The sequence below is a fragment of the Diabrotica undecimpunctata genome, chromosome 1, assembly GCF_040954645.1.
Source record: "Diabrotica undecimpunctata isolate CICGRU chromosome 1, icDiaUnde3, whole genome shotgun sequence".
Lineage (NCBI taxonomy): Eukaryota > Metazoa > Arthropoda > Insecta > Coleoptera > Chrysomelidae > Diabrotica > Diabrotica undecimpunctata.
In genome coordinates this window covers 172,746,780-172,769,084 of record NC_092803.1, presented here as the reverse complement: position 1 = coordinate 172,769,084, position 22,305 = coordinate 172,746,780, and the positions used below count along the sequence as shown (strand labels likewise).

General features: G+C 31.4%; 1 protein-coding gene across 1 annotated transcript in view; it reads right to left on the bottom strand.

The window, feature by feature from the left end:
• The window catches only part of LOC140432577 (senecionine N-oxygenase-like), a 133,003-nt gene that overhangs the window by 93,617 nt on the left and 17,081 nt on the right, over nt 1-22,305 (bottom strand). The gene's annotated exons all lie outside the window — the stretch shown is intronic.

Below are 22,305 nucleotides of genomic sequence, written 5' to 3'. Positions count from 1 at the left end.
ATCTTTGAGAGCACTAACCAATGTTTGATGTATGTTTGATGTGCCCAGGACTTCCCATAGTTTATTTAGCGGTTTAGCGGGACAGTGTCATATGCCTTCTCAAGATCTACAAAAGTCATATGTAACTCTCTATTTGTCACATTCTTCTTTTCTATAATTTGTTTAAGACAGAAGATGTTATCTGTACATGAACGACCTGCTCTAAATCCTTCTTGTTCTTCATCTTCAGACGATTGATAATCTTCCTCTGATTTAATCTTTCTCCATCTATATTAATGCCCATATCTTGCCATTGAGTGTTCTTAAATATTGACTCTAGAGCTGCCGTGAACAATTTTGGTGAAATATTGTTTCCTTGTCTAACTCCTCGACCTAAGCTGAATTTTTCTGTGTCTTCGTGTAGTCGTATACTTGATGTAGCGTTCTCGTAGATGTTTTTGATTAGTGTTTTTCGCTGTTGCGTTTTCGGAACTTTCCAGCTATTTCCTTCACCTTTCGATGAACTTTAAAGTTATCATATCAACTTTTTGATGATCATGACATTTTTAATGATCACCACAAATTAAATACAGATGATTTTTAATTCTTTAATTCTTTTATTCTATACGCCACCCCTTATATACAGCTAACCTAGTCATTTCAAAGAAATCGCCGACTTTATTTATATACAAGTTACCCCTGAAATAACCCAAAATTTTAAATTTAACCAGCAGATTGGTCCTAATATCAAATTTAACAAAAAAAAAATGACACATAATAAGTAAGCATTACTTAAGTAATACCTAAGTACCTATACCGTTCATACAATATTTTATACAAGTGAAATGATAAATTGACCCTGATGGGGTCAGCATCAGCGATATAGAAATATCGTATGTATGTATATAAAACACCTACTACTCTTTGGCTATTTGTACACACACAATCCTAAAAAAGATTATATTAATGGGAGGGTTATGACCTCATCCCTTGGTCGACAATTAATAATTAAAATTAAAGTTATTGAGTATTCTTATTTAGAAAAATGATGTTATTTACTATTAGCCGACATATATATAATTTAAATAAAAGAAAAGCACAAAACAAAAGTTAAATCTTGAAGACGGCGTAGCAAAAAGTGAATAAGAACAAACTGTCGAAACTTGAACCAAAACGCTCAAGTGTAACACAGTAAAGTTTTTAAGTTACATAGTAACTTAAAAACTTTTCCTATCAGTTTTCGTAGACTTCCCTTGGGGATGGTCCGTCTTAGAATATGCACTGAGATGGAAAAATAAATGCCAATCCTACATCTTGAGTACGAAAACAAACAGCCTAACTTAAAATAAATTCTTCCCATTTTATTATACAAAAAAAAACAGCCAACTTAAGATGAATTCTTCACCTTTTTGACCTTTGGGGCTGATTTCTGGGAAGGCGGCTAAAAAGAACAATTGTATTACGACATAGAAAAACAGTTAGGGGAAAACACACAAGGTTTATCAACCTTGAAAGGTAATACAAAAATTTTGCCAAACAAATTTAGAATATGAATGAGAATATAAACCTTAATGATTTTGTAAAACGTGACCTTCGAATGGTTTGACAATGTTTTACGATATAGGGATAGATTTCTAGCTTTCATATACTTACCGTTTGAGTCGCTGTTTACCAACTTATAAATTAAAAATAACTATGGAGATACTTAATGAATTTTATTGATTTAAGATTTAAAGATCTTAGTTAGAAATGATTTAGGAATTATTTAAGTGACGGGCTCATTACACTTACCCTATAGACTAGGCGGGATCTGTAGAAATTCAGACCATAATGGACATTTTCCATAGGAAGCTATTTTTTTGCTGGAATCCCTTCAGGATGTGCCCCATATCGATAATCACGATATGCGCCAGTCGCAAACCCTGTGCTTAATTTTTTATTTAACAAAATCTGAAAACAATTGAAAATTTCTCATTTTTTTGCTCCTATTTTCGTTTATAATTCGGAAAATATTGATCCTAGAGAAAAAATTATAAGAAGTTAAAAGTTTCGTTATTCAATTTTACACAATATTTCGTTAGCTAGAAATTGAAAATTTAATGTTTATTGTTGAAAAAATAGAAATAATTGAAAAAAAAGTACAAAAAAATGAAGTTAATCCTTTAAATATTTTCGACTTTCTAAGCTTGACTTACAAGCTCCATATTCCGCCTAGAAAAACTTTTTAATATGTTTAAAACGTGTGCTAAATTTTGTTAAGATCGGTCGGATAGGTTTTGCATAATAATTTTGCAATCCAGCCTACTGGAAAAAAATCGCAAATTTCCAAATTTATAGTAGGCCCTAAATAAGGCTCTCAGATAGTTGCATATTTTTTTACATATAAAGGAAGGCTCAAACTTTCAAACGCGTTTAGTAAAATTCAAATCGGTTTACTAGGAGAGCCTAGAAAATTGTTTAAAGTTTTAAATATTTTTTAGGCTTATAAACAAATTGAATAACTTTACGAGCTTTAAACATATCAATTTCAAAATTTTTACACTAAAAGAACATTAAAAGACGCTTCTTAAAAAAAAGATACATTCGGCTTACTGGTTGCCGAGATATTCCACCACCTGGTCCCCCACCACCACCTCTTATGCATTCCGAGCGACATTTTACGCGAAAACGGTTTTTTATTTGTCTTTTTTATGGATGTTGCCATGAAGCGCATTACGTAAAACTTTTCATATAAAAAGTACTTGACAAGACGAGGGTATTTGTTTAAAAACGAGCCCTCTATCACTTATGGCTACACGGCAAATGTATGCCAACTTTGACCTTCAATATCTCGGCAACCAGTAAGCCGAATGTATCTTTTTTTCAAAAGAAGCGTCTTTTAATATTCTTTAAGTGTATAAATTTTGAAATTGATACGTTTAAAGCTCGTTATTCAATTTGTTTATAAGCCTAAAAAATTTTCTTGGCTCTCCTAGTGAACCGATTTGAATTTTACAAAGAGCATTTGAAAGTTTGAGCCTTCCTTTATATGTAAAAAAATATGCAACTATCTGAGGGCCTTATTTAGGGCCTACTATAAATTTGAAAATTTGCGATTTTTTTCCAGTAGGCTGGGTTGCAAAATTATTATGCAAAACCTATTTGACCGATCTTAACAAAATTTAGCACACGTTTTAAACATATTATAAAGTTTTTCTAGGCGGAATATGGAACTTGTAAGTCAAGTTTAGAAAGTCGAAAACATTTAAAGGATTAACTTCATTTTTTTGTACTTTTTTTCCAATTATTGCTATTTTTTGACAATAAACACTAACTTTTCAATTTCTAGCTAACGAAAAATAGTGTAAAATTTAATAACGAAACTTTTAACTTTTTATAATTTTTTCTCTATGATCCATATTTTCCGAATTATAAACGAAAATAAGAGCAACAAAATGAGAAATTTTCAATTGTTTTCAGTTTTTGTTAAATAAAAAATTTAGCACAGGGTTTTCGACTGGCGCATATCGTGATTATCGATATTGGACACACCCTGAAGGGATTCCAGCAAAAAAATAGCCTCCTATGGAAAATGTCCAATCCAAAACAGATCCGCCTAGACTACTAGGCAATATTTTTGATCTGTTTTGTTTTCAGTAGTCTTTTTGCTTTTCTACTTGTGTACGTTTCTACGTGTATCTACATACATACAATTAGAAATCTTTATCTTGAGTGTTAGAATGAGAGATAAATACAAATACTTTAACATTACCAAACACCTAATAAATTATTTCTTTTTAAAGCACATAATAAGTACAATATTTTTAATGGCTCCTTCATGTTGACTAACTTACTTTTCTTCTTCTCATGGTGCCGTCTCCTTTCGAAGGTTGGCGATGCAAATGGCAATTGTAGTTTTAGACACTGCTGTGCGAAAAGTTTCTGTGGATGAGCCGTCGAATCATCTCCTCAGGTCTTTCAGCCACGAGTTCTGGCGTCTTTCTACTGATCTTTTGCCCTGTACTTTTCCTTCCAGTATAACTTGAAGTAATTCGTATCTTTCGCCTCTCAACATATGACCCAAGTATTGCATTTTCCTCTCTTTGATTATTCTTAGTAATTCTTTTTGTTTACACATGCGACGAAGTACCTCAACATTAGTCACTCCTTGTACCCATGGAATTTTCAGCGTTCCTCTATATATATACATCTCAAAGGCATCTATTCTTTTTTCTATTTCAGAGTCCATTGTCCAACTTTCACAGCCATACTGTAAGACAGAAAAACGTAACATCTGATCATTCGGATTCTAAGCTGCAGACTAAGGTCTGATCTTGTAAAAAATGTTTTCATGCTCATGAATGCTTTCTTTGCTTGTTCGATTCTTGATAGGATTTCTTTTTTTGGATTACACTGACTATTGATGTTTGCTCCCAAATATTATATTAACTTACTTTTAGTGATACTTAAATTAGACAGATTAAAGTAATTCTGTATTTTGTTTATACGAATATAGATTGTAATTATTTTCTTTGCACATGTACCACCTAACACATTATTCATGAGTTGTTTTCTAAATCACGTCTGTTTACAACTCACCGAATCTAACTAAACTAATTAGGGTAACAGCACCAGTTATTGGCCTCTTAAGGAGAGCACTTCGATATATTTATCTATGAAATGTTTTGGCACTGTGGGCTATTATAACAATTTTTGACATCATGGAATTTTAATATTATTTCTGCATGTTGCACAATTTTATTATGTTAATCTTTCATGTCTGAAAGTATTTTACATGTGTTCTTTTGTAAATGTGCAAATGAACCAGATATTGGCCACACTGTTCCAGTTAGTGACACGATATGTACTAGTAATTGGCCATCATTTTTTAAAGTGATATTTTACCACTTAAATCGTGATTTAAGATAGGTAGGTAGGTAGGTATTTATTTGGGTAAGCCAGGATTTTGTATTGAGTGTGAACACAAAAAACAACATGTCAAAGTAAACTTTTATTTTTTATTCTGACAAGATTCTAAAACATATACTAGATCTGTGTCCCCATAGAATCTAGTTACTCAAGTTACATCTAAGACACATTTGGCATCTAATGCCTTCTTTATACTCTGTAATATTTATATAGTAGGCGTAGATAATACACACCTTTAGAAACTTTTTGATTTTTAAAATGTGATGGAATGTTTGATACCAAGTTTGTATTTTAGAGCGCGAAAGAATGTTTGATACCGAGTTACGATTTTCAAAGTGTGAAGTAATATTTCATAATAAATTATCACACAGAATTGTAATTTTTATTGAGGACTGTTTTGTATTATCATCAAATAATTTTCGTTTGGGTACAATTTTTTTCTCAGGGCTTGGAGATTTCGTGTGAGCGAGAGATATTTTTGGAGATAATCTTAAAATCTCTTCTGGTGTAGGTGAATGCTTCAAAATATCAATATTATTTTGGTTATTTACAGGGCTTGATGATTTTGTGTGAGAATATAATTCTGGTGTATGAACTTTAATACATTTAGGTAGTGAAGGCTCAAAAACCTCAACATTGTTACTTCTACTTTCCTGGTGTAGAGGTGTTAACACTTTTAATGCTTTTTTGACTTTTCTTAATATTATGCAATAGGAAAGTGAACTTTTATCCCCTTTTTTAGTTTTGTTGAGGTCATTCCTATAGGTTGTCTACTTTTCTCTTCAGACTTATTTAACGTTTTAGCTAATTTTTTTATTTTTTTTATCCGAGCTTTTTATTTTCTTTTGGTTTTCTTTCATAATTTGTTTTTTCTTTCTTTCGAGTTTTCTCTATTCTTTTTTACGCTCCTCATCTATTTTTTCCATTTTTTCTATATTTCTTCTATCTATTTTTCGTGCTGGAGTATCTGGCCATCCATACTAAGTAAGTCGCAATAGATTTATTTGTAGTATTTACAGGTATATTTTCAGAAGGGTTGTTTCAGGTTTTTTGGATAGATCTTCTTTAACCGTTTTCGTCACACTTGATTCAACTTGATTTGTATGGTCTTCTATTCCTTGCATGTTGAAAATTTCATCATTCTCGGGTACTATCAAGGTTGCGTTCTCGATTTCAGGTATGTTTACAATTTCAGTATCATATATTATTACAGGTATATCATTTATCTCGAAAAATTACTTCACTTGCTTCTAAAACGTTTGCTTCTTCGTCTAAAACCTTTTTTGTTGTTCGTGGTTTGGAGAAATTTCTACTGACGACTTTTCTGCAAATGCCTGAAATGATTTGTTTCGATATTTGGTAATCATCAGATTGAGTTTTACAATTATTTCGACAAAGCTGTTTACTTTTGTCATTGAGAACTATTTCATAAAATTGTTTTTAAGAAATTGTTGTATTTGGATCAATAAGTGCAAATCTTTGTGCTCATCCAGATTATCTTCAGTTTCAAAATCTTTCCCAAGACATTTTGAATAGTCTAGTGCAGACGAATTTCAAGCGAATATACCGCATGCCCTAAATCCACTTCTAATAACATTTGGATGTAACATATCTACAGCAGATTTTAAAACTGGAGCAAACTGTGCTTTTGTTAACACTTTTTGGGGGTTGTCTCTCCTAAACTGAAGCACTTTGTTCCAAAAAGTTTTTAGAGGCTTAAACGCAGCCACATCCGTTAGTTGCATTTGGATATAAAGCTACTAAAATAATTTTAAAATCTCTACAAAGGTGACTTATCTGTACAGTTAAATTGGTTTTATGCCCATCAACAAAAGATATCACCGAACGTGTAATATTATTTTAATCTAAATAATGGTTAAATATATTTTCAATGTATTCGTCAAAGTTTTTGTTATCCATCCAACCATTTTCTGTTAAACCAATACCCCACGAATTCGGCACAGCAGTTAATATATCATTAGGCAATCTCTTATGGGGAAAAATTATCATCGGAGGTAAAATATTTCCTATTGCAGAACATGTGAACATAACTGTTAAGTTTACCTTTGGGTTATGTTCAATTTCATAGACATTTCTAGAACCCTTCATAGCCAAAACCTTTTAATAACATAAATGAAAACATGTCTCGTCACCATTGAAGATCCTTGTTGGGTCTTGAAGAACATCTTTAATCCCTTTTTTATTTAGATAAGATTTTATGTTGTCAAACCATTTGGTCTCTTGTCAAAGCCAATGTCTCTTTGGCTAATGTTTGAACTTGCTGATGTCACTCCCTCTGAAGTCCTTAGGAAAATGTTGGGATTGCTCTTCAAAAACGCAGATAGCCATGTTCTACCTAGTCTATTTTCATCAAATTGATTCACTCTAGGGTTACTCTTTAAAATTGTTTTAACGGAGTCCTTAATGTCGTCAACACGAATAGGAAATCCTCGATTTTGACAATGAAAAATCCAGAGTTTAAGTTGTTCCTCTTCATTCTTCGAAAGAAATGGATCTGGTCCATGGGTTATCTTGTGAAATTTTTCAATTTTACGGTAACTTATGATGACTGGGAATATTGACTATTCATGAATCTTCTCGCTCACTCATACCATTTTGAATTAACTTTGTGAACATCGTTTTCTAAATACTTTTTTATAAGTGTTTTCAGTTTTAGATCGTTTTGGCATAGTTGCTAAAAAAATATAATAATTAGTTATTGGCCACACATAAAACACTAGCCATTAACATAATATGTCAATTACTAGATTCTTACAAAAAACTAATGTCTCATTTATTGGCCTAGATGGCCAATAATTGATATATATATATATATATATATATATATATATATATATATATATATATATATATATATATATATATATATATATATATATATATATATATATTGATAATTTCATGCATTCGTAGTAGCAAAACACAAAGCAGAAAGAAAATTTCAGTATATAGTACTTACCCGCTAACACTAGTTTCCCTAGATAAATAAAAAAAATTCGCTTGCAAACTAACGGCACAGAATAGTGTCTCAATCAACGTCGAATACTGACTAAAACGTGGTGGTTACCTTGAAACTAGATGTGTCATACTCTAGCAGACATGATGCCAAATTTAAAAAAAGTAGTCAGATTTAACAAAATACCAAATTTTTCCCAATTTTAATTAAAACATATTAGAGGCCAATAACTCACTCATGGTCAACAACTGGTGCATTTATCCTATCTGTTTACAAAAGGTAACCTCAAACAAATATAGCGATATGACATTATAAGACCATATATATATATATATATATATATATATATATATATATATATATATATATATATATATATATAATTATATGTCTATGTATAAGATCAAGACGGTGATTGAATCGAATTTCGAGTTTTGACAAAGTCAAAATGACAACTTTCTTGTTTATAATTAATTTTCACGTGATTTAAGTTTAAATTCATTTAAGAGCATTACGTTTTAAGGGCATTCGTCAAATATAATTGTAACGACAAACAATTTCTTTATTGTTCAATTTCGTGGAGTAAGGACACATTTAAAGCTATGGCACATGTGCAAAGACTCACCGAACTGTGTTATACTATTGTATTTAAAAATACAACTGCCTGTAGTACGTATTTGAATTTTTTTTTAATAGTATATTGGTAACTAGTTTTAGTACAAGATTTGTTAAGATAAATAATTGTAGTTATGCTTATTTGTAATATCTATTTAAGATTTTGTTGATTTTATACTTCATACTTCATGTATTTTAGTAATAGGCATGTGTAAAAGTACGCATTTGTGAAGCTACAGCAAACTATTTTTTAAGTTTTACGAATTAGTTATGTACTTACAATAAATAATGTAAAGCTTTGTTGAATATTCTAAAAATCCTGAAGATTTACATTATTTATTAAATATCTATGTATCTGTTACCAAAAAATGTTTTAGAATTTATTAAAGAGTTTTACATAATATTTGTGTATTTGTAAATGTACAGCAAAATTTTTTATAATTTTTGTAATTTGAATACACAAAATTTCTATAAAATAAAAGTGGATTTGTATGAAAATTTTAATTATTAGTTTCTTGTTATTCCTGCACCCGTTTAACATGATAGTTTAAGGTTGATCTGCACCCCCCAAAAGACAAATTCCAAATTCAAAAAAATTGAAAAAATTTGAGAAGGTATATGGGATGACTAGAAGTATTTTGACAACTTTTAAGCAAACTTCATGTTTTCGTTTTTAAAAAAACTCAAAAAAAACTACTTTTTTCCAAGTATAAAGCGGAAAAACCAAACATAGGATTTTGTTAATTTTTTTACAGCATCAAGATATAATTATAAGAAATACTTATGAATTTTTTGAAAATTTTTGAATTTACAGTTTTGTCCCAATAGGAAAAAATAATATGTTTCTGCTTATAACAAAGCTACCGGTAAGAAACCAAAACATTTTTTAATAACAACATATATAAAACTGAAAAAATGGAAATATTTGCAATAAAACGTTAAATATTAGTGAAGTCGTAAGAACTGTTAAAATTAGAAAGATTCAATATCTGGGTCATACAATGAGGGGCGAGAAGTACGTATTACTTAGATTAATTATGCAAGGGAAGATAAAAGGGAAGAGAAACCTAGGACGACGCAAAATATCCTGGCTAAGAAATTTGAGAGAGTGGTTCGGTTGCAGCTCATTAGAATTATTCAGAAGCGCGGCCAATAAAATTAAGATAGCGATGATGATTTCCAACCTCCGATAGGAGAAGGAACCTGAAGAAGAAGAATTTTTTCCTTAACATATGAAAACTCTCGTTAAAAAAGAATTATGTCTTGAACTGTCGCCTTCAAATTGTAATGTAGGGAGATGGCTCCATCTGAAGCAATGGTAGTATTTATCATCGATAGATGATAGCATTACGTTCGGCTTCGAAATGCTTCAAACGAAACGTCATACTAACAGGGTTGCCATATCAATTACTTTGTACAACACTTTGGCAGATTATAACAAAATTTAATAGGAATGTTATCGGTTTAAATTTTGAACTGGTCATGCTGAAACTTACAAAGTTACAGAATAGTAGATACTGCAACTTTTGTTTTGAAAGTACGATATCATAAAATTTAAACTATATAAGTAATATATCTATAAAAAAAATATTTAGTTTTAAAAACCTATTTAGGCTTTTTTAGTTAATTATTTTAGTATTTATAAACAATAGTGTTCCTTGCATAACGTATTAGTGGTAATTTTTATATTAGTATTAGCATTAGTTTTAGTGTTCGGACAATATGCCTTGTGTTGTATGTATTGTATATTAATATAATATATATATATATATATATATATATATATATATATATATATATATATATATATATATATATATGTAGTTTGTACCAGCCTCTATCATTTCGTGAACAAATCACACACATCTGAAAAGAAAACCACATATATCCGGGATATATATGTTGTTTTTTAAATGACCCGTTAGGAAGCGCGCTCATCGTAATGTTGACATTACTATTTAAAAGAAACAATAATTCTGTGAAAATGGATACCGACGAACGTAAATCAAAAGAAAGACGTAAAAAGGGTGTAAAAAATGTTACCTTTAAGTGTGAAATGGTTAAAAAAGCTCGGGTGCAAGGTATAGAGTATATAACTTATAAAGGAAATAGGGTTCCCAAAATTGAACAAGGCAAAAGTTGCAAGTAAGTATTTCTTATTTCATAACCTCAAACAGTCGATTATAAAATGTTACCACATTTACCACAAAAGATGAACAAGATAAGTATTTACAAAATCTTATTACACCTAAAACTGTTGTTCGGAGGCATCCAGTACAGGGAGAAAATGTATAAAGAAAACCTCACTGCTCCTCATATATATATTCAATATTGTTTTCTTCTGGCAGAAAATATATGTGTAAAGAAGCTTTTGTGAAATTACACGGGATAACAGACAACAGAGTACGTCGTATTTGTAATTTATTAGTTATTGGTGCATCGCCAAAAGATTTACGTGGCAAAAGAACGCCAGCTATTGCCAAGCCTGTTTCTACTATTATAAAAATTCGAGAACACATTGAGTCTTTTCCAGAAAAAAAGGGCATTATACCAGTGGAGAATATAAATATTTAAATGAAAAATTAAATGTGAAAATCATTCATGAAATGTTTGTGGCGCTACATCCCAACTTGACAATTAAATATAAATTTTACTTAAAACTGTTCAAGCAGAATTAAATTTTTTCATTTGGGAGGCCACAAGTGGATACATGCTGTAAATGTAAAGACCATGTGAATCCCACTGCAAAAGACTCATTATAACGTAGTTATTCACTCATAATTTTACATATGGTAAATCAGGGTGATATGGAGAACAATAATGATAACTTGTGTAGAAGATAAATTAATTATTTAAACAAAATAAAAATCCGCTTCTTTCACAAAACATATTGGCAACACCTTAACAGTGTCACAGTGTCTTTAAGACATTACAAATGTTTGAAGAAAGCAATTATTTATTTTTACTAAATTCACCATTTCATCCATGCATGAGGGGGAAATAGTGAAGGCACTTGGGGTGAAATTGTGAACTTGAACCACACATGGGTTCATATTTTGAAACATCTTCGTGCAGCTAAAGTTTGCAGCTAATACATTTGATCCAATCAACGTGCTTTTTAGTGTGACTGTACAGTTCACCACAGCCTACACAACAACAATCTTTATCGTCTGCGTCGTCATCATCATCTTAGAAGTGGATATCCAGCAATGTGTCGAATTCGGTGTGGGTGGAATACGCTTTTCGTTTCTTATGTTGCTTGGTTTTGGAATTTCCTTTGGTAGTCTCTTTGGTTACTGTTTTTTCTTTGACCTTCCTCTTAGCATTTGGTCCACTCTTCCCTGGCCCAACTGTTTTGTTTTGTCGTTTTCTGTTTCGTAGGTTGGCGATGTTTTCTGGAGAATTCAAAATATCAGCTAAAGCTCTAGAAGTATTGCAGATGAATCTTTGTCTAGGATAGGTATCGGCGAAATATGATCCAGGAGTTTTTCAAGGGTTGTTTGAAATTTTTCTGATGCCACTGTTAAAGTTGGATCTGGTGCTTCTGATGAAGAATACATGATTTCCTCTGGATTTTCCGCACAACCCAGTTGTAATGAAGTTTGCCTGCGTTCATGTTTCTGATCTTTATCTACTTCTGTTGTTTTACTGAGGAATTCGTGGTTTCCTGCCAGTGCGATCAAACTGGTTGAGGTGAAGCAGGTATATTTTCACGTCACTTGTTGATTTTCTGTTGTTAATCTGAATCTGATATTCAAAATATTGAAAAGGCATATTCGGGGGATAGCATCAGAATTAAATGGGATGATTCCTGTACGTCTGAATTCCGATATTAAGAACACATAACCTGGTCTATTATTTATTTAAAGTCCAGATTCATCTATGGTAAACATATTAGCCGGTTTATCAAGGAGGTTGTGCTTTATCAAAATGTTATGCAGCAATGAATAGTAGTTTGCAACATTTTTCTTGTTTAAACTCCTTGATCGTGACTGTGAAACTCCTTCCGATTTGCTTATTGAGAGTTCTGAATTTCGTTTTAAGAATAAATGTAGCCAATCCATTTCAGCAATTTCCTTTTCACGGTTAAACTTATGATGCTGATTACATTTCTTAGCCAGTTTATATGCTATGGTACGTACTTCTGTTCTAGTCGGTGCAAATCCGAATAGTTGTAATATTATAGTATGTTTGTAGCGGTTATATTGCCTATCACATTGGGATCACTTATAGGGGATTGAAAATTGGGGACAGAAATTACTGGGCTGGAGATAGGGTAAGCAAAACAAACCGGAACGTTTGCGAACGGCTACTCTTGGTTTGATTGGCGAACTAGGTTGTGACTAAGTGAATTAAAAAAAAGGGGACTGGAAATGGGTAACTACAAAAAGTGAATCAAAAAGGTATTTATAGTATTTTTCATATAAAAATGCGTGCACGTCACAATTTATATAAAGTGACGTTATATATTTAAAATTTCCAGAACGTTAATCTTGAGTTCAAATTTTCAAATAACACAGCTAATAATACGAAACCCATACGGAACTGTTCGATCTTTCATAGACGTCAACATGGTATAATAATCAGAAAAATGTAATCATCATTATATTGGGAATTTTAGAATTATATTGATTAAATAACCAAAAAAATTTGTTAATATTAATAATATAAATTTTATGAAATAACTCTTTAAGTCTAATATTCCACAAAATAAAAATTTTAATTAAATATATTAGACAATTGTACGCAACTGATACGGGAATACTTCAAATTTTTTGACAGTTCAGCGTATGGCATAAATACATATTAAATTTAGATTAATAGCTTTTAAAACTAATTATTGTTGTTTATTGTGTGATTGTGCTATGCCAAAACAACTAAATAGTCTGCAGAAAGCTGATAAGCTATAATAGATTATTTTGAACAAGAAATAATGGCTTATGAAAATAATTTTTACTATTAATGCTCTAAAAGTGGTAAGTTTAAAATTTAGAATATATAATTTTGTATTAAAATATTTTCTTATGTATTTTAGTGTGTTGCAGTAATCTTAAAACTAAGTGTGTCCACTTTTAATAACATTTCTTAAGCTGTTAAAAATAATTAACTTTTTAAATCAATTTTGAAATTTTAAAAGTATGATTATTTTCTTTATTTTAAAAATCCAATTGACTATTATAGTGTATTGTATTCTTAATTAGTTGACATTTTAAAAATTCCTCACTTATTCTGATATTTTGGCAACGCTGTGGGGTTCTGACGTCGTAAATCTTGAATGACGTGCACTCATTTTTATATGAAAAATTCTATATATATATAATTTTTGTAAGTTGATCTAACATTGAAATCGTTTTTTGTACTAACAACTTCTAAAACTATTTTATATTCTACGAATACAAAATAATCGGTTAATATAATTTCAACGCGAAACGTATGCTAAATCAGCAACACATTGAAATTCTTCTCATTCTCAAGCAAGATCTGAGATCGAAGTAACTACTTTTAACACTACAAGCGTTAATAAAGTGTATGTCGTGACCACCATTTCTTAAAACTTTTTGAACAAACATAGAACAAATTAGAATAAGTCGATCGTTCGTGTAAGAGGTAGATGAAGAAACTAGAGAAAGAGACAAAGCAACAGGGAAGGATTCTCTATATCACGACGTGTTAAATGCAAAAATATCTGTTACAAGAGTTTGAAGTGCAGATCTAGCAAAAGCGCGGGCTTTACGGATGTTGCCATGTCGTGGAGTTGAATTTATAAAAAGAAATACAATAATAATTTAACAATGGTAACAATCATAATAATATATATATATATATATATATATATATATATATATATATATATATATATATATATATATATATATATATATATATATATATATATATATATATATATATATATATATGTTCGGAAAGATTTCCGCGGTTAGTACAATTAAACTTAGAGCTAAGATTAATATTATTATAAAAATTAATATTAAACTCACCAGTCTTCCGGGTTGAACCGCGTCGATATCCATTTTGCCGAGCTTTCGACATCCTCTCTGATGTCTTCTTCAGGGCTTCCGAGGTCTCAGTCTCCCGAGCCCCCAGACACTACTACACTCACTAGTCACTTCTAGTTCACTCACTATATATATATAGTAGTGTTAATCACAGCTGATTAAGTTAGAAAATAAACTTTGAGGCTCTTTGGGTAAACACAGCTGTGTTTACCCAAAGAGTCTCAAAGTTTATGTATATATATATATATATATATATATATATATATATATATATATATATATATATATATATATATATATATATATACCGTGAAATGGGGTGAGATTGATCAATTTTAACTTTATTTGATTTATATTTTAATCGTTTTTGTGACTGTTCTATATTTAAACACTTCACGTGCTTTATTAATATCTAAAGAGTAGTGATTTAACACTAGTTTTGTTTTAATTATTAAGAAAATCCACTTATCTCATAAAAAAAGGGTGATCAAACTTAGATCCGTACTGAGGTGAGATTGATCATGATGATTTTATAGTATGAAACAGTAGGGCTTTTAAATAGAATATGATCAATCTTCTTCTTCTTCTTAAAGTGCCTATCCGTTCCGGATGTTGGCGATCATCACGGCTATCTTTACTTTATTTATTGCAGCGCGGAACAGTTCAGTGGTAGTCGTGTTATACCACTTTCGTAAATTTTGAAGCCAGGAATTGCGTCTTCTTCCCGGTCCTCTCTTACCATTTACTTTCCCTTGGAGAATCAGCTGGAGAAGGCCGTAACGTTCTTGATTTCTCATTACATGTCCTAGATATTCCAACTTTTTAGTTTTGACGGTCATGAGAATTTCACATTCTTTCCCCATTCTATGCAGGACCTCCACATTAGTAACTCTGTCAACCCAGGATATACGTAAGATGCGCCTATAACACCACATTTCGAAAGCTTCGAGCCGATTCATAGATGCAACAGTCAGTGTCCATGCTTCCATTCCGTAGAGCAGAACTGTGAATATGTAGCAGTTCAATAGTGATTAATCTTAACCCTGACTAATTCGGTCAGACAGTTTTTCGAATTTTTACAAAGGGGTGAAGTTGATCATGCGGGGTGAGAATGATCACACTCTTTTTATTGTACTATTCTTTATTTATACAAAAAAAAATATATTTTAACAACTAAAAATGTAATTCAAAACAATATATAAAAACAGAAAATTTGATTTAACATTCTTTTATATTAATTTCTCCGCGAAAATGATATTTTTGTATTCTATCAGAAATCGTCTTAAGTGTCGGATCTGGTAGTAAGACAACTACTTCCTTGAAGGGAACAGAGGATATTTCATTTTCAATTATTTTGAAAATCTTCCTCGATCCTGCTGGTTTAAGGCCTCGAACTTCGATTTCTTCTCCTTCTAAAACTCCTTTTACCTGATAGACAACGAAATTCCGTGTTTTTCCGCGAACCAGACAAAAATCTCACTAATAGAAATTTTCCCTTCGTTATGTTTTCTAATGAAGGACAGAAGTATTCAACCTCCTCTTCATCTTTGTTACTATCAACAATACTATTGCTGTCATCTAATTTCAGGTTTTCATTTGAATCATCGTCACTGGAGTCCTCTGATGGTTTAGGTGCTGTAACACTTTGACCAGGTTCAGCTGCTAACAGTTTTCTTTTACGTCTAGGTTTTTCAGAGCCGGAATTGTATCTCAAGTCTTTCAAAAAGTTAGTAAGAGAGCATTTAAGCTCGGCTTGATCAATAGTGTCTTGTGGTACTTTTCCAAAACTCGATTAGGGTTGAATGGTGCAGTGCCACATGCTTTAAAACCAGAAAGTAAATTTCTTTTTACAGCACTTTTCTCTCCGTCCGGATTTTTAGGTGGTACTTTATTCATGATTTCAAGTGTTTGCTTTAACAGCTTAGGAAATCTATTTTTCGGAATGCCAGAGGTTTTGGAATTTTGCATTTTCCATGATGTTAAAGTTTTCCTCCACCTTTCTTTAAAGGGCCTGAAGAATGCGACATCCAACGACTGGCAAATATTAGTAGAGTTGGCTGGTAAGCATGCAAATATTATATTATTTTCTTCACAGTGTCTCAGAACATCTGGATTAAAATGGGATGCTTGTGACTGTTCTATATTAACACCTTTTTTCCGTCGAGTCGCCTAGCATGTGGTAAGAAGCAAGTGACAAACCAATCATTGAATGTTGACATATCAATCCAACCATGGGAAGTTCGATTATATCGTGTCCCCAGTAAGCAATATGGTTGTTCGCAGCATGGGCTGCCCTTGGGACTATTTTCTGTCCAAGTATTCCATAAATTTTCCGCCTTGTATATGACGTAAGGTGGCAGAAGTATACTTGAGGCGGATCCACAAATCATTATCGATGTAGCAGATTTTGAATGGTTGCATATTTTGTCTGGATATTTAGTACCTCTTCGGTAGATGCACAATTTTTTTCCGGGGTCATCTGAGACGTTGAACTCGTCGTAATTAAAAATATTTTCAACTGGAACATTTTCAATCGTTTGTTGTAAATTGTCAAATTATTTTTTAGTCAGGTCCGGAGATACTTCTGCTCGGCTTTTTTTAATATTAGTTGCTAATCTTTTACCAGCAATACCTCCGTGTCTCTTCAACAAGCTATTTACCCAGTCAATTCCAGGAATATTCTTCTTAAATCTAGATACACTTCTACCAGTTTTGTCCAAAAAACTTTTGACGAACATTCTCAAATCCATTGCACTTTGAGGATATCCCCAATCTGCACACGTTAAAATGCTATTTATAATGGCTATTTCTACTTTATATGTGAATACAGATGGTCCACCGGTTAATCTTCCTTCCATGGTACTTGTTATTTAAAGTTCCGTAGGACAATTTGTATTTTTTTAACTTATACTAATAACTGATTAACTCATTCTTCATTAAAATTGCCATACGTTCTACTGCCTAATTGTCGTTTGTACGTTCTTCCCATTTTGATTGATATTCTTAAATCTGTAACAAAAATTATAAATTAATTTCTGGAATGGACGTAACATGGCTTTAGATTGATCACTACTTGATCAATGTTACCCCATTCAATATTATCCGCCATCTTAAAAAAGCTGGCGTTAGTTAAAATACTAGATACTTAAAATTATTGTTACAGAACCGTAGGTACAAAATAATTTTAAAATACTAGAAATAGCGAACTTACCTTTATTCTTTCTCTACCATCAAAAGTACACAAACTATAAAAATAGGCCAAAAATTATGGTTAATTTCAAAGCCACATAACTTCTTTCCTATATATATATATATATATATATATATATATATATATATATATATATATATATATATATATATATATATACAAGAAATAATGGATATTATTGACTGTCGATATAAACAAAAAACGCAGTTTATTAGGGCTGCAGTCAGTAGGTTTGACCGGGATGTTATAGAAACACTCTTTTGACTTTTGGTCGAGCTTTCGGAATTCCTTTGTTCCTTCTTCAAGACACTGTAATTAGAAAGAAAGTGTAAATATTTACAACATATCTCAAATTGTCATTACAACTTACTAGTCGTTGAGATTATTTGTGTAAAGCTACGACACTCAGCATTAAAAACACACATATAAAATATAACATTTAAAATAATGGACAAAATACATTTTAAAATTTAGTTGAAAAGTTAAAATTTTGTTCGTGACATCTTTTAATGGTGTGTTTTGACTGATCTATAGAGAACAGAAAAAAAAAACAAAACAAAAATAGTGTGGTTTAAAAGGTAATTAGGAGTTCTTGCTATTATATTAATGGAAATAATATTAAACCTGTCTTGATAGTATGCAACATGTTTTGTATACAGGTGTATTATGGTGTGTATATGTAAAAGTAAATCTTTATTTTATTTTTGATGTTTTGTCAGTAAGTAACAATAAATGTTGCTCAATTTATCTATGTCTGACTTTTTATTTATACAAGACGTATTAGATTTTATGAAACACATTTCCAAGAAAACACGTTTTGTATGTTTCTTTTTCCTTTGCCAAAATACAGGAATCATCGAAATTAAATTCATGTTTTATAGTTAATGCATGTTCTGTGAGCGCGCATGCGTTAATCTTTTTGGTTTTATGTCGCTGCGATGTGATATTACTCTATTGTGAAAATTACAAGATGATTCTCCGATATACACGTTTTCACAATTTTTTTTGTATATATATATATATATATATATATATATATATATATATATATATATATATATATATATATATATATATATATATACCGGTTTTTAGGCGCCACGCCCTTCCGGTAGAGATCTATGGATGAGTATCACCGAGCCGCAAGCCCTTATCTCTTGCTGTACTGCTCCACCATAGGCCGATAAAACACCAGCATATTCTAGTCTAAGAAGCAGATTCATCTAGAATTTTAAACTGCTGCGTTAGCCTTACCCGAATAGTGCTACGCCCAGAAATAATTTAAATTGTTGCCGATTGTATCTACATATATGTGATACAACGACAAATGATCAATGTCACCAGGGGAGATCAATCTCACCTTTTACGGTATACATATATATGTACATATATATATATGTACATATATATATATATATATATATATATATATATATATATATATATATATATATATATATATATACAAAGTGGCCTAAAAGTCAGAAAATGACCAATTATCTCGTAAATTGCGAGAGTCATAATTTTACAAAATTTGAGGTACACCTATTTTGGGATACGAAGATTCCATATTTGATATTTGCAATGTTGCCAGATTGGACGTTTCTTTTATATTATTAGTAACTTTGGTGTTTTAAATTCATCACTCCGTATATTTAATCATTATTGAAATCTCCTATTCAATACGAATTCGACCATTATGTAACACTTATGATTTTATGTAGTCTGGAAGGTCTTAAATACATAGAACAGTGCAAAATATATAGATTTTAATAAATTTAAAATACTTAAGTGTAGAATGCTGTGATTTTGACATTTTTTCACCATTTACATTATTAACTAAAACTGACAGTAGTTGTGTTACGAAAACTTCTGCAAGATAAATTGCTTCTCTAAAATGGCTCTTAACGAAAAAGAACGAATTACTATTCTAATGATGAGAGGGTACGGTGACAGAAAAAGATCTTATTGTGAAATAGCCAACTTGTTTAATGATACTTTCCCAAACCGTGCTCCTTTTTATAAGACGACGATACAAAAAACTGTAAAGCGATTTGAGGAATCTGGAGAAGTAAAAGATAGATACCGATCAGGTAGACCGAAAAGAGTTACGAATAACAACAAAACTTTAGATATAACGCAAAGTTTTGTTGAAGATCCACATACATCCAGGGTTGCACAAGTACATGATGTAGGTCGTTCTTCATTCTTACGTGTATTACGTAAGAATAAATTTAAACCATACGAAACAAACTTATTGCAATAATTAAGTGAAGATGACTTCGATCGTAGATTAGAGTTTACTGAGGTAATGATGGATAAAATTGAAAATAATGAAAATTTCGTTAACAGAATATATTTTTCCGATGAAGCAACCTTTACATTGTGTGGAAGTGTAAATCGACACAATTTAAGGTACTGGAGTGACGTAAATCCACACTGGATGCGTGAAAATCATACTCAAAGACCACAAAAATTAAATGTATGGTCAGGTATAGTAGGTACTAAATTAATTGCGCCATTTTTTTATCGAAGGAAATTTAACGTCAGATAGTTACGAAATGTTACAAAGCATTGAAATTGTACCTACACTGAAAAACTTGTTTGGTGCCAACTTTAATCAGATATGGTTTCCAGCTTATGGAAACTTAATGGAACTCCAGCTTATTTTGATGTAAATGTTCGGCGTTATTTAGATGAGATATTTCCCGGACGATTGATTGGTAGACAAGGTAGAATTGAATGGCCTCCACGTTCACCTGATTTCAATCTTAAAGATTATTGTTATTGGGGATACTTGAACAATTAATATACAAAATTAAACCAGCAAGTCTGGCAGAGCTAAGGCAACGAATTATCGATGAATCTTGAATAATTTCTAGACAATCAGGGAGAAATGTGGTAGATGTATTCTACCATTGATTAGGGTACTCTTAACTCACAAATGAAGCACATTTTGAACACTTGATAAAGTAACCAATATGTTAAAAAATGTAATCTATCAATTGTTACGTTTTAATGTAGTTGAAAATAGTTAGTATTAAAAAATTTATTAAGATAATTAGGCGTTGCCAGACTTCTGTTTTATGTATTTAAGACCTTCCAGACTACATCAACAACCGCTGCAGAGAGTTCAGAGATTCAAATACCTTGGATGTTGGATTACCCAAAATCTAGATCCATCCTTCGAAATTCGATGTAGAATTGAACAGGCAAGAAACTCATTTCAAAAATTCAAGCCTCTATTATCCAATAACTCATTAAATTTGGAAATCCGTGAAAAGTTTACAAGATGTTACGTGTGGTGTGTACTTTTGTATGGATGTGAAACTTGGACTTTAAACGCCGATATCATGAATAAAATCGAGGCGTTTGAGATGTGGTTGTATCGAAGGATACTAAAAATTCCATGGACAAGTAGAACTAGAAACGAAGAAGTTCTTCGAAGAATGGGACATCAACGAACTCTATTAAATATTATTAAGAGGCGTAAACTAGAATATCTTGGACATATAATCAGAGGACCAAGATATGAGTTCCTTCGGCTAATTCTCAACGGTAAAATCGAAGAAAAGAAATGGATAGGACGGAAGAAACTCTCTTGGTTGAGGAATTTGCGGCAATGGACAGGTTTGACAGCGGACCAATTGCTACACGTAGCGCAAGACCGAGATCAGTATAAAAATATTATAAGCATGGTAGTCGCCGACGTTCCGTAGGGATATGGCACTCTAAGAAGAAGAAGAAGACTACATAAAATCATAAGTGTTACATATGGTTGAACTCGTATTGAATAGTAGATTTCAATATGATAAAAACCATTATTTTGACGACGTTTCGGCAAGGTCATACTTGCCATTGTCAAGTCTGGTAGTAGCGCTTCTCGCTGATGTTTGAAGTTAACTGAAGTTAACTTCAAGTTTTCCTTTCGTTCTTCTTGACCTATAAAATATAACTTTTTTTTTGCGGTTTTGTAATTTATTTGTTCTGTAAAAAACCCTATGAGTTAAAATCAGTCCAGTGGGTAGAGATATAGCTCTTCAAATATAGTAAAAGGGCTCAAGCATGGTTAAAAGCCGAACCAAGAAATTCGTAAGTAGACATTGCTGTATACATATAGAACCACCTTCACCTAAATTTTTATGCAATTTGAATTGCCAGAAAAAAGTACTATCAGTGTAAAAATGATAAAAGATTGGATTTTCGAAGTCTGGCTATTTTTATAAAGCTGTCTCTTCAAATCTACAAAATGAACTGTAATTTACCTGAACTATAATTTACCAATGTTTGTTTAAAAAGTATTTAAAAATCCTTTAATTTACTTGTTTTCACAAGATTTTTTCGTTTGGTTAAATTTTAGAAATTAATTGAAAATCATAAAATTTTTCTTTTCGTTCTTCTTTACCCATAAAATGAAATTTATCTCTTGCGGTTTTGTATATTATTTTATCAAAAAGTTGATATTATAACAAAAAAAAATGAGATGTTGTAAGTTAAAATCGGCCCACTGCGTTCAGAGATAACCCTCCAAATAAAGGGTAAAAAGGGCTATCTTTGACCTGAGGGGGCATATCTCAGACCCAGGGGCACATAGGGGG